The sequence below is a fragment of the Tenrec ecaudatus genome, chromosome 13, assembly GCF_050624435.1.
Source record: "Tenrec ecaudatus isolate mTenEca1 chromosome 13, mTenEca1.hap1, whole genome shotgun sequence".
NCBI classification, from domain to species: Eukaryota; Metazoa; Chordata; class Mammalia; order Afrosoricida; family Tenrecidae; genus Tenrec; species Tenrec ecaudatus.
In genome coordinates, this window is record NC_134542.1 from 108,573,059 (window position 1) to 108,582,059 (window position 9,001).

A 9,001-nucleotide genomic window follows, 5' to 3' on the forward strand; every position below is an offset into this window, starting at 1 on the left:
AGCAAAAACTCTCCTTAGCAATTAAAACGACTTTGATAGTTTTCTGAGCGCAACAATGCCTTGAGCGTTAACACTAGTCCCTTCATAGTAAGCCTGGAGGGAAAAAAGAGAGAGAGTTGACACAGGTAAAACATCATTCCAGAGCCCTCTGGCACCATTAGCAGTTGTCAGAGCGGATTTATAGCTTCAAAGTAATTGGTTCAACATTCGTTCCCCAAGCCAAACAGTGTGCAGTTTCCCAATGAGCACGGGCCATAACCATCATGCTCTAAGTGCGCATGTTGATCACTTGGGTCATTGGATTCTTATTGTTATGCATATTTTGTTCTTTAACAGGTTTCTCTTTAATAGGTCCATTTCTGGATCACAGAAATGTTAAGTATAAATTTACTTAAGAAACCAGAACGACTATTTCTCCTAGGTAGATATCTTTTTTTTTTTTTCCCCTGAGAACAAGTTTGGTCTTTGGAAAAACTGTCCATTTTTATTAAGGGTGCAGGGTCAGACATTAATGCATTGGCTTAATGCTGGTTTAATTGCTTTCCTCCTCATTGAGTTTTCATCTTGGCCATCCATTGAATCTATAGTTCCCTTTCAAAATATTCCCTTGAGCAAATGAAGCCATCTATTTTGAGATTCTAAATTTATTAAAAAGTAAGGGTATACAGTGTCACTGTTCCGTGCATTTATATTTTCTATGAGGAAATTTTCTCAGTTTCTTTAAGAATCATCCTTGCAGTTTGCAGCATACCTCACACAAATTTCAAATAATAGCGAGTAGGTGTTTGTTCAGTAATTACCCCGTCTAAAGAGCTTTGGCAAAGTAGAAGGTGCAGGTGGAATCAGGCACCCTCAGTTTGAAGCCCTCATCTGTTACTTGTTTGCTATGAGAATTTAGGCAAACTTGTTTCATCACATCTAGGAGACCACATATTTATGTATTTAGATAAATGGTCAAAGCCCATATATACTGTCTACTGAGCATTTAGAGCAGAGTTAAATAAATAGATGATTTTATATTATACAGGCAATGCAAAGGATCTTAAAAATTGTTTGAATAAAATCTAGTTTGAGGCACTAAGAAGGATAACATGGATCTGAAGGGGAAAAAAACTCCAAATCAGAATTCTGCTGAGATTGAAACAAGAAGTAAACATCAAATTATTATTGAAGCTTGAATCAAAGCACAAAGAAATAATTGATATCTTATGAAATGTTTATGGGGAAATGCTCCCGCCCCCCCCCAAAATAGCAGCAGTTTATAAATAGATGACTCATTTTTAAAAGGTGCTACATGGTGTTAAAGATGAGGCCAGCAGTGGAAGACCATCCGCATCAACTTCTGAGAAAGAAATTAATCTTCTCAATGCCCTAGTTGAACAGCAGAAAAGCAATAGACGACAACATGTCAGTCTCTATTGGTTCAATGTACACAGTGTTCACTGCAAACTTAAAGTTCAGCAAACTTTCCCCTGAATAGATGCTCAACCTGTTCTCCCCAGATCAACTGCAGACAACAGCAGAGTTTCCAAGGGAACATTTAAACAAGCGGAATCATGACCCAGAAACATTTCTTGGATGATTTTTAACAGTAGATGAAACATGAGTTTTGCCAGTATATATTGAAGACAAAGCACACTCAAATCCATGGCTACCAGGAGACAAGGCATCAATGGTCCAGTTAAAGTGAAAGTTTACAGGTCAAGAGCAAAGCTCAGGACAATTGTTTGTTTGTTTTTCTGATGTTCCAGGAATTTTGTTTGTCTATTTTCTGAGAAGTAGAAGAAGGATAGCATCTGTTTGTTGTGATAGTCTAATAAAAATGTTAACCAAAGCTTTAGCTGAAACCACTGCTGGCTTCAGGGAAGCGTCACCAGAGTCCTTCCGTACCATCACAAGGCACTTGCTCATTCCTTACCGACAGGGGTCATTGTGTGAGTTTTTATGGTAAATCTCTAGGGATCCAGCTTACAGCTCTGTGGCTCCTTCTGACGTCTATTTGTATCCTATGTTAAAAAAATCTGTCAATAACCCCACTTTTCTTCAATCAGCTGAAAAAGACTGCTTTGACACGGTTGAATTCCAGAGATCTCTGACCGATAGGGCTGGACTAAATGGCTGGTATCATTGCTTACAAAAGTGTCTTGCATTTGATGGAATTTATTTGAGAAATAACATGTATACATTTATTTTTATTTCTTATTTCCATTTTTTCCACAAACTTTTTTGGGAAGCTCTTTAGTAGTTACATAGTGTCTACATTTACACATTTGGATGAAATATTTAAATGTCTCAATATTGAACTATTTGAACTATTTTAGTACTTTTATTGGCATATAATTCACGTGACATACAATTTCAATCATATTAAGACTTGTTCAATAACCACCAGAATCAATTTCAGAATATTTTCTTCTATTTTGTCTTTGTTATACTCATTGTTAGCTTCCCAGTTTCCCCACAACTTCTCCTACCATGCCCTGGGTAATTATTTATCCAGTTACTATTTCTTTTTCTTTTTTTTTTTAATGTGTCCTAGGCATGAAACAGCTCTGGCCACGATTTAGGCATCAAGCTAGGAAGAACAAAGGGCTGCCAGTCTACTCTGCCCTTGACTGATATAAGAGCACCACTACCAATCAGGTGTCTCTTGCCCCTAGCCAAGGGTAATCCAGTTACTATTTCTATAGGTTTACCTATACTAGCATTCATACTCAGGAAATCATACGACACAAAAATAAGAAACAAACAAAAAACCCACCAAACTGAAGAACAAAACAGAGAAATACCTCAATCAAAAAGAAAGCAGAAAATATTAAAAAACAAATAATTTTTTGAATGGGTCAGAGGGAAGAACAAGTGAGAATGTGTTACAATTTTCCTAACTACAGCTACTGTAATTGATTCTACAATCCTTTTCTGTCTAGCAGCAAGCTTATTCACATGACTCAACTATAGTCAGAGGGAATTCACCAGCTCAATCCATGTGAAGACCCAGCAAATGGATTGGGGGCTTTCATTGTCACCCCCAACCTTCTGCAAATGGGGTCTTTAGAATTTAAACTCTGATGCTTTCCTTCCCGCATATTTCATTTCCATTCGTTGGATTGCACAGGCTGATGTGCTTCGTCCATTTGGACTTACTGGATGCCTCAGATGTTGGCTTGAAATTCCAGTAAGGTTTGTGCATCAATCTTGTAGGAGTATCTCTTTAATTGGCATACCTTTCACACAATATTGTACGGAAACAACTGAAGGTCTTCTTTTCCTTGCATCTCAAGAAATTGACCCTAGTTGAGGCAAGATCTCTTCCCTTGAAATGGTTTTTAACATGTACACATTAAGGGATGGAATATGTTTCAATGGCACTAGGCGGGCTCTTTGTCCCTTGGCTTAGGACACAAGGTAAGAAGTTATATTATCTGAGAGCAGAAACTTTCCATCATCTTTGTGTTTAATCCCTATAGTAAAGGACTCAATCATTTGCCCCCCTTTTTGCCATGATTTTTAAAATACAATACTCAGAAGTAGTCTTGGTGGTACAGTGGTAAAAGTGCTTGTCCTCTTCACTGAAAAGTCAGTGGTGTGAGTCAACCAGGTGCTCTGTGGGAGATAGGTGTGGCAGTCTGCTTCCATAAAGATTATAACTTAGGAAACCCTCTGAAGTAGTTCTACCCGGTCCTCCAGTGCAAAGGGTAACATATTCAATATGGTAGAAGTTTGTCACAATGATAATACATCAAAGAACTAAAAATCATATCAATGAGTGCCCACCTCCCTGATATGATCAATGAAGACAAACGTGTGCATAAGCAAATGTGGTGAAGAAAGCTGATGGTGCCCAGCTATCAAAATATATAGCATCTGGTGTCTTAAAGACTCGAAGATAAACAAGTGGCCATCTAGCTCATAAACAACAAAGCCCATATGGAAGAAGCACACCAGCCTGTGTGACCACGAGCTGTCGAAGGGATCAGGTATCAAGCATCAAGGAACAAAAAATCATATCATTGAAAATGTGGGTGAGTGCAGAGTGGAGACTCAAAGCCCAGTGGTAGCCAACTGGACACCCCTTACTGACGGGTTGTGGTGAGGAGATGAACCAGTCAGGGTGCAGGGTAGCAATGATGAAACATATAACTTTCCTCTAGTTCTTAAATACTTCCTCCCCCCACTTTCATGATCCCAATTCAACCTTACAAATCTGGATGGACCAGAGGATGTACAATGGTACAGATAGCAACTGGAAACACAGGGAATCCAGGACAGATGACTCCTTCAGGACCAGTGGTGAGAGTGGCGATGCCTGGAGGATGGAGAGAATGTTGGCTAGAAAGGGGTAACTGATTACAAGAGTCTACATATAGGAACTGATTACAAGAATCTACATATACCCCGAGGGAGGGACAGCAGAGGAAAAGGCAGGGGGAGACATCAGACAGTGCAATATATGACAAAATAATAATTTATGAATGATGAAGGGTTCATGAGGTGGGCGTAGTGGGGAGGGAGGGGAAATTAGCAGCAGATATTAAGGGCTCAAGTAGAAGGCAAATGTTTTGAGAATTATGATGGCAACAATGTACATATGTGCTCGACACAATGGATGTATGTATGGATTGGGATAAGAATTGTACGAGTCAATTAAAAAAAATTCTTACTCTGCCTTTTTTCTTTCTTCCTCTCAACTCCAACTTTTTGGGGGACATAAAAATGAAACAGTTTTTCTCAAAAGTACTTCTGAACTCATGTTCAGGCCTGCTGGGGCTTTTGCCCTTTGTGTTTACCTCTTACTTTCTGACTTCCTTTCTTTTCTCTGTACCCTCTGCTGTGGAGGTCAAGAGAATCAACTCTTCAAATCTAGCATCCACCCTAAACTACCCTAAAGCTCTGAGGATAATCCCATGATTGACTAACTTCATTCAGCATAGTGGTTTCCAGGCCCATACATGTCCATGGGTGTTTGCTTGTTTGTTTGTTTAGGGAAACATAGTTTTCCACTGTGTGCCTGTACCATCGTTCTTCATCTATTCTATTGGTGGGCATTTGGGCAGTTTCCAGCTTCTTGCAATTGTGAACTGTGCTGCAATGAGTATAGGAGAGAATCCATCTGTTCATGTTCTGTCAAATATTGGTTTGGGTATATGTCCAGCAAAGATATTGTTCGGTTGTATACTGTTTCTATTGTCCGTTGCTGTAGGTAGGGCTGTATCACGTTCCACAATGTTTGTAATACTTACAAGCCCACACCCAGCAGTGTATAACTATTCCAATCTCTCTACAACACCTTCAAAATTTGTTCTCGCTCTCTTTTTGAATCGGGCTCTTGCTGTGGCTGTTGGGTGATAGCTCCTTGTTTGGTTTGCCTCCCTTAGATGGTTACTGATCGTGAACATTTCCTCAAGTGTGTTTTAGTTATGCAAGCATCGTCCTTCGATATGTGTCAATGCAAGGTCTTTGCCCACCCTTGAATTGGATTGTTTTTGACTTCTCGAGGTGTTGCAGAATTCTATAGAAATCATTAATTAGTTCCTTGTCTTTTGTGTCTTTGCTAAAGATTTTGCTTTCCAATCCGTGGACTCATTATACTCTTTCCGTGGAGTCATTTGATGTGCATAAGTGATTTATTTTTAATACTAGCAGTCATCTATTTTGTCTTCCACTGTTTGTGCTTCCTTCATTTTATTTAGTAGTCTGTGTAAGGCCTGGATTATGTTCCTTTAGTTTGTCCCAGTTTTGTCATTAACGATCTTCATAGCTCTGGGGTTTAAAGTAAGGTCCCTAATCCATCTTGGGATCTCTTTGGTGCAGGGAGTGAACTATTGGTCCTGCTTTGTTCTTCTGAAGGTGGAGATCCAATTATTCAAGCATCATTTGTTGAAGAGGGTGCCCTTGTCCCATTTCATCTTGGTCTTGTCCTTTGTTGACAATCATTTGCCCTTGGTGGATGCTTTTATTGACTGGTCTACTGTCCTGTTCCATTGGTCTAGGCAGCTATCATTGTACAGGTACCAGGCTGTTTGGAATAGTGTGGCTGTACAAGTAGATTTTGAGGTCATGTAGTGCAAGACCTCCTTCTTAATTCTTTTGGAGAAGTTCTTTGGTTATCTTGGGCCTCTTTCCTCTCTATATGATGTTGGTAATATTTTGAAAGCATGAAGTTAGGATTAATTTAGAAATTTACTTGTAATTGTAGATCAGTTTAGGTAATATTTAGGGTTTCACAACATTAAGTCGTCCCATCTATGGATATGGATCTTCCATTGTCTAGGTCTCTTTTGGTTTCTTACAATAATGTTATGTAAAACTTTAAAAATTTTGTATAGGCTTTTTTTTGTTAGGTGTATTACTTGATATTTCATCTTTTTTGTGGCTGCTATAAGTGGTATTGTTTTCTGGATGTCTGTTTTTGGAGATCTCTTCACTGGTATTTAAGAATCTGATTTCTCTTTCCTAATCTTGTATTCTGCTACTTTGCCAAATCCTTCATTTGTTTCCAACATTCTTTTGTAGAGTCCTTGGGTTGTCTCTCGATAAAATCCCATTTCCTTGGCCAGTAGTAGTCCCTTGATTTTTTGTTGTCTAAAGATTCTGGCTGAGACTTCCAGCATGATGTGGAATATGAGTGGAGATAAAGTACAGTCTTGTCTAGTTACTGTTTTCAGGGGATATTTTTTCAGTACTTCCCCAAGAAGCATGATATTGGCCATTATATTTTCACATATTGCATTCATTTTGTTGAGAAATTGTCACACTGTTGCTATTTTATTGAGTGTTTTTGTATTAGAAATGAGTGTTAAATATTGTCAAATACTTGTTCTGCACCTATAAATTTGATCATGTGCTTCTTATTCTTTGTCTTATGTGGTGGATTATATTAATTGTTTTCAAATGTTGAACAATTTGTGCATCATTGGTATGAATGTCCCTGGGTCATGATGAATAATTTGTTCATGTGTTCCTAGATTCTATTGGACAGAATTTTGTTGAGAATGTTTTCATCTATGTTCATGTGGATTATTGCTCTATAGCTTTCTGAGTTTTCCTGATTTAGGCTGGCACTCACTTCACAAAATAAGTTTGGGAGTTTGCTGTCCATTTCAATATTCCAGCATCATCTGTAGAGAATTGATGACAGCTCTTCCTTGAACAATTGGCAGAGTTCCCTACGACAGCCATTTGGTCCTGGGATTTTCTGGTTTGAAGTTTCCTGTTGACATTCTCTATGTCTCCTTTTGTTATGGGTGTGTTCAGACTTTCTACATTTGAACATGCTATTTTAGGTAGATGGTGTATTTGTAGGTATTTGCTCAGTTCTTTTAGATTTTATTGGAATATAGTCTTGTAGTACTGTGCTATTTTTTCATATTTCATTTGAATGTCTTGTGTCATTTTTTTCATCTCTAATTCTTTATATTTCTATTCTCTCTCTCTCTCTCTCTCTCTCTCTCTCTCTTTCTCTGCCTTTTGGTTAAGTTGGTCTGCCTGTTTTTCAGGTTCTTTATTTTATTTTTCAAAAAATTCAGGCTGCCCACGCAATCTGCCATCCTCATAGGGACTCTAGAGGTCAGTGAGGTAAGAGGTTCTGTTGGCTGGATGGTCTCAGGCAGGGACCAGAACAAAATAACCAGGGACCAGAACAAAATAAATAAATAACTGTGTCATGAAGAAGCAGCTTTTGCAGAAGCAGCTAGTGCCACTAGCCTATGATCAAAAGGAGTCGACAGCAGGTTGTACTGTTCTCCAACTTATTTTTTGGGTTTTTTTGCTGCTAGATAGTTGAGGATGTCCCTTCTAGTGTACCCTATAAGGTAGTTACCAAGATGTTCCCGTGCTTGTCATCTGATGACATATTTCCAGGCCTCCACTAGGTCTTTGTGTGTGTGTGTGCATGTATGTGTGTGTATGTGTGTATGCTTATGTGTGTATGTATGTGTATGTGTGTATTTATGTGTGTATGTGTGTGTGTATGTGTCTAGTTGGTAGGCTTGAAACACCAACTCCTCAATTAGCAGTGGATCACTTACCTATTTGGTTTCTGTGTGTTTAAACAGTATGATAGTTGCTTTCTTTTTTGTGTTTTAAGAAGACTATGAATCCTTTGTGTTAATGATAAACTGACCCAAGAAATCTAACATTCAACTTGGCAAAGATGACAGTTAAAATTAAATTTTAGAAATATAAAACACTAACTTAGTCCCAATGCACAGAAATGCTACATGCATGGTTAAAATTTTTACTTTATAAAGTTTTAAATATTACACAGTTTCTGTTAAATCAGTTATTTTTCTTAGAACATTAAATTATGGTCACTGTATCACCTTGAATTAGCTTACATGTGTTTCATAAATACAGAAATGGACTTAGTCTAGTTTGTTTAATTCAAATCCATAAAAGATTGCCTGAGGCTATACCATTGGCGAAACTAATGGTATTATCAATAGAATTACCATATTCCTCATGGGGATAACTTACCATGCCTTTCAATGAAATAATGATGTCTTCATGTGACACAGAGATATATAAAAATCATTTATAAAAAGGGATTTTGAGCTCACATTTAATCATAGTCCTCATAAAAACCTAAGCAGTTTGTTGTTTTATGACATGTCCTTGCTCACTGCATGCCCACATGAATTGGTCACTGAGCACATGGGTGCTATAGGAAAGAGAGGTAAAGAACTAAAAAGTACCCTGCTATCAGAGAGAGGAGTGTCTGGGACTTAAAGTCGTATGTTAAAACAGGCACTAAGTCGACATGTAAAAACCCCACCAGTCTGTGTGATCCACGGATTGTAAATAAGAAAATCCAGATTCAAAAGGGGGCATGGAATCCATGTTTCACCCGTGAACATCTGGTTTACAGAAGGCTATAGATACCAGTAAAAGCTCAAAATCCATTCACAGGGTCCATGCAGGGATTGGGCTTCTACTGAATCCCCTCTGCACAGTCCAGGCATGCCTGCTGTCAGACAGGGCACTCTAATATGCCTCACCCTGC

At 38.4% G+C, this 9,001-nt stretch overlaps 1 non-coding gene across 1 annotated transcript; it reads right to left on the minus strand.

Moving 5' to 3' along the window:
- Positions 1–2,526: 2,526 nt before the first annotated feature.
- On the minus strand, positions 2,527–2,669 carry LOC142425266 (small nucleolar RNA SNORA48). Its single transcript, XR_012779615.1, has one exon. It is a non-coding gene; the product is annotated as a small nucleolar RNA SNORA48 (small nucleolar RNA).
- Positions 2,670–9,001: the final 6,332 nt, after the last annotated feature.